Below are 5,221 nucleotides of genomic sequence, written 5' to 3'. Positions count from 1 at the left end.
AAGAAAGAAAGAAAGAAAGAAAGAAAGAAAGAAAGAAAGAAAGAAAGCTTCCAGTTACTTAACAAAAAGGGTACAAGTGCCAAGATACCATTAGCATTTTTCTAAAAGAATCTATATTCCTATAATAGAAGCTAACAGCAAAGACGCACAGACTAAAGCAACTAACAACACACTCCTGAAGCCCAGTGGTAAAAATGAGATGTCTGAGTAGAACTTTTTATTAAAGGAATAAAAAAATAAAACTTGAAGAAAATACTCAAAACAACTTGGGGAAAATGTTTTAAACTCCACTGATTCTGGGTTTTTGTTTTTGTATTTCTTTTTGTTCACCTGAAAGTATCTTTTGTGACCTTTCTAAGGTAAAATTGAGTACCCAAGTCTCATTGAAATTCTAGGGGATTCTCTGGTTATGATATGCAATATGAGTCAAAGAATTTCTTCTCAATGATCTTGTTTTCTATACAGTTAATGATAGCTAATATTTAGCTGCTCCCAAAGAAGACATTACTCAAGCATTCTGGTGTCATCTTGACAATACCAAATACGTATATACAGAACACATTTCCAAAAGCTGGCTGTAAAGTAATTGACAGAAATTACTATGCCCTCTGGAAATATTCAGAATGACAGGTGATGATCATTTCCCCATGCATGTTTAAAACATGAACAATACAATGAAAGCTATTAATATGAACTCACCACTACTAATACAGGAGATAGAATGTGAGTTCAGAATGTTTATCTGATTTAAATTCTTTATAGTATTCCCTGGGACTTGCAATCATCCATGCAGGGGCGGGGGAAATCATCTTATTCAAGATGAGCTACACAGTGTGGTTTGACGCTCCTGTTTTGATGTATTACTTCTATTGATCCTTCCTGATGTAGAGAAGGGCAGAGCTGGGGGTTGACTATTTCAGAATAGTCTACCAAGAAAGCAGTTGTTTTTATGCTCATCAAGAGTAGGGTGGGGTGGGAGAAAGCACATTTTAGCCTCAGAGAATCCAAAGCAGTAAATCCCCTTCTGCATAAAGTAGCTATTTTTCCAAGCTTTCAAACAGGTGTACTTTCATTTATTTAATATGAAGGAATCTTAATATATACCTTGTGACTGAAGCCAGTGAATCAAAAAACAGAAACAAAAATACCATCAACCAATCTCACCCTCACCACATTTTTATACAATAAAAAGCAGAATAAGTTGGAGCTTGAAAATTCACCATTATATCCTCTCTCCCATCTGATTCGTCCATGTTCTATGTTCATTACTAATGAAAAGGCCAAGTTACAAAGTTTGAATCAGATCGAAAGTCTCCCAAAGTTCAGGAGTGTTTGATTTAGGGGCTGTGGTTCAGGCCATGATGCAGAACAGTTAACTGAGAAGTTTGGATCCTGATCTGAACTTTCTCAATATGTGGTGGCATTGAGATTCAGGGGGGTTGGTTCATGCCCATCACTAGCTGTTACATGTCATAGCTGAAGAGCTAAAAGGACTTTACTAGGTGATTGTATCAGAAAGTGATGGCCATGACAGAAATTGTCAATTGCTCCTGACTATTTATTCAATCACATTCTCATTCCCTCACTGCAACAGTCGCCTGTCTGCTTTATTTACTGAATCCATACACCTAATATTTATAGTAAAAGATGGTTACTCACCTTTGTAACTGTTGTTCTTCGAGATGTGTTGCTCATATCCATTCCAATTAGGTGTGCGCGTGCCGCGTGCATGATCGTCGGAAGATTTTTACCCTAGCAACTCTCGGTGGGTCGGCTGAAGCGCCCCCTGGAGTGGCGCCCTTATGGGGCCGGACATATGCCCCTGCCGACCCAGCGCCCCCTCAGTTCCTTCTTGCCGGCTACTCTGACAGTGGGGAAGGAGGGTGGGTTTGGAATGGATATGAGCAACACATTTCGAAGAACAACAGTTACAAAGGTGAGTAACCGTCTTTTCTTCTTTGAGTGCTTGCTCATATTGATTCCAATTAGGAGATTCACAAGCCTTACCTAGGCAGTGGGGTCAGAGTGAGATGTCGCAGAGTGAAGGACCGCTGAACCGAATGCCGCATCATCCCTGGACTGCTGCACTATGGCATAGTGGGAAGCGAAGGTATGTACTGATGACCAAGTCGCTGCCCTACAGATGTCCTGTATGGGCACATGAGCCAGAAAGGCGGAGGACGAAGCTTGAGCCCGAGTGGAATGGGCAGTGAGTCGTGTAGCTGGGACACCAGCCAAGTCATAACATGCACGGATGCATGAGGTAATCCAAGACGAGATTCGCTGTGAAGAGACCGGGAGGCCTTTCATCCGGTCTGCCACCGCTACGAACAGTCGGGACGTCTTTCTGAACAGCTTCGTTCGTTCGATGTAAAAGGCAAGAGCCCTGCGGATGTCTAGGGAATGTAGCTATTGTTCCCATCGCGAAGCGTGTGGCTTCAGGAAGAAGACCGGGAGGAAGATGTCTTGGTTGACATGAAAGGCAGACACCACCTTAGGGAGGAAGGCGGGGTGTAGTCGCAGCTGTACCTTGTCCTTATGGAACACCGTATACGGTGGGTCCGATGTGAGGGCCCGAAGTTCCGAGATTCGCCGATGTGATAGCGATGAGGAAAGCTGTTTTCCAGGACAGGTACAGAAGTGAGCAGGTGGCCATCGGTTCGAAAGGGGCACCCATGAGTCTAAATAGGATTAGGTTGAGGTCCCACGTAGGGGCCAGATGACGACTTTGTGGGTACAGGCGTTCCAAACCCTTGAGGAACCTGCTGACCGTGGGATTGGAGAAGACCGAGCGCCCGTTCTCACCCAGGTGGAAGGCTGAAATCGCTGCTAGGTGTACTCTGATAGATGAGACAGCTAGGCCTTGCTGTTTCAGGGACCACAGATAGTCTAGGATGGTAGTTACTGGCACCTCCAGAGGGATAGTATTACTCAGAGCACACCAGCAGGAGAAGCGTTTCCATTTGGCCAGGTATGTGGACCTAGTGGAGGGCTTTCTGTTCCCCAAGAGCACTTGCTGCACGGAACTGGAGCAACGCCGCTCAGATTGAGTCAGCCATGCAGCATCCACGCTGTGAGGTGGAGGGACTGCAGGTCCGGATGACATAACCTGCCGTGTTCCTGAGTGATCAGGTCCTGCCACAATGGTAGAGGAATTGGTTCGGTCACCGACAGATCGAGGAGTGTGATGTAACAGTGTTGTCTGGGCCACGCTGGAGCGATCAAGATTAAGCGGGCCTTGTCTCTGCGTAACTTCAGAAGGACCTTGTGGACCAATGGAAATGGAGGGAAGGCATAGAGCAGGTGGTCTTCCCATGGTATCAGGAAGGCGTCCGACAGGGATCCCGGGGAGCAACCCTGGAGAGAACAGAACATCTGGCACTTCCGATTCTCGTGAGAGGCAAAAAGGTCTATGTGAGGAAATCCCCACCTCCGGAAAACAGAATGGATAACGTCCGGATGTATCGACTACTCGTGAGCAAGGCAGGACCTGCTGAGGCGATCTGCCATGGTGTTCTGGACTCCTGGGAGAAATGATGCCACCAGGTCGATTGAGTGGGCTATGCAAAATTCCCAGAGATGTATGGCTTCCTGACAGAGGAGGGTTGACTGCGCTCCGCCTTGCTTGTTGATGTAAAACATGGCCGTTGCGTTGTCTGTGAAGATCATGACACAACAGCCCTGCACATGTTCGCGAAATACCTGACATGCCAGGCGTACTGCTCTCAGCTCTCTGAGGTTGATGTGCAGGGTTATTTCTTGCACGGACCAAAGACCTTGAGTGCGAAGGTCCGCAAGGTGAGCGCCCCAGCCGAGAGATGACGCATCCGTGGTGAGGACTAGAGAGGGCTGTGGGGCATGGAATGGCATCCCCCCGCAAACAAGGCTGGGGTTTAGCCACCAACCCAGAGAGGATAAGACCTCCGTTGGTATCGTGAGTACCATGTCCAAACTGTCCCGGCCTGGACAGTACACCGACGAGAGCCAGATCTGAAGCGGGCGGAGGTGTAGTCTGGCATGTCTGGTCACGAAGGTGCAGGACGGCATGTGGCCCAGATAACCGAGGCACATGCGCGCTGTCGAGGTCGGGAAGCTTTGGAGGCCGTGGATAATGGTCATCATGGACTGGAAGCGGGCCTGCGGTAGGCACGCCCTGGCGAGATTCAAGTCCAGGACTGCCCCAATGAAGTCTATTCTTTGGGTTGGCTCCAAAGTGGACTTTTCGGCGTTGAGCAGCAGGCCCAGTTGCCTGAAGCAGTTCATGACGAACCGAACACGAGACCTGTAGCTCGAACCGACCCCGAATGAGCCAGTCGTCGAGGTATGGAAACACTTGTGTTGGTATCACTAGGCATAGCTACCAGGTAACTCGGGGGAGTGGAAGGCCGTAAGTGCCGATGAAACTCCTGCGCTCTGGGTCTAAGTGAGCCACAGTGACTCCATCTTGTGAACTTTCACCTACTTCTATGCTAACTGCTTACATGCTGAAGCAGGCTGAAGCAGAAATGTAATGGTCAGCTTTTCTAGCAGACAGCTGTAGTTTCGCTCACACAGTAGAGATAAGGAAGGGGGAGGGAGAAGCCTCTACGTCTTAACCTGCGAAGGCCACAGATAAACAGATGAACAAGAACTTTTCTCACATACCAATGTAGTGCCTATTGTAACTGTCATCTGGGAGGGAGGGGTAGAGGTGAAAACAGACAAAGCCTGCACAGAAACTGCTTGGAATATAAAAAGGGACACTTGCTTATATGTGCTGCGTTTGATTTGAGACATGTCTCCTAGTGCCTATTCAGAGCTCTTGAATAAAGTTGGTTTGTTTCTCCACCCCTGGTGTGTTCATTAGTGCGAAGCACACCGGGCAACTAACCCCGCTGTTGCCCCCTCGGACCCTTTGAGCCGGCAACAGTTTTGGCGTCCCTGGGTGGGCTCGAGGCTGAAATTTAGCCTTGCCCGGATCCCTCCTGGCGGCCGACGGATTACAGCGACAACTGACGCCCAGCGCGCACCGGTGACTTCATCGGGGGCCTCGGCGGAGACGTGGTTTGCTCGACCCGGAGGGCACAACGGTGCAACACACTCGAGTAGTGGAGAAGCAGTTGGGGGTGACGGTGAAGAACCGGACCCTTGGATAAGGTAGGAACAGTCCAGTGGGGACTTTACCTGTTTTGACCTGGGGACACCCAGTGTCTCCCTAGAGTATGGAGCAGGGACAGAGTAC

This window comes from Terrapene carolina, unplaced genomic scaffold (assembly GCF_002925995.2).
Source record: "Terrapene carolina triunguis isolate 2854851 unplaced genomic scaffold, T_m_triunguis-2.0 Scaffold210, whole genome shotgun sequence".
Classification (NCBI taxonomy): Eukaryota; Metazoa; Chordata; order Testudines; family Emydidae; genus Terrapene; species Terrapene triunguis.
Note: the sequence above shows the minus strand (reverse complement) of the source record.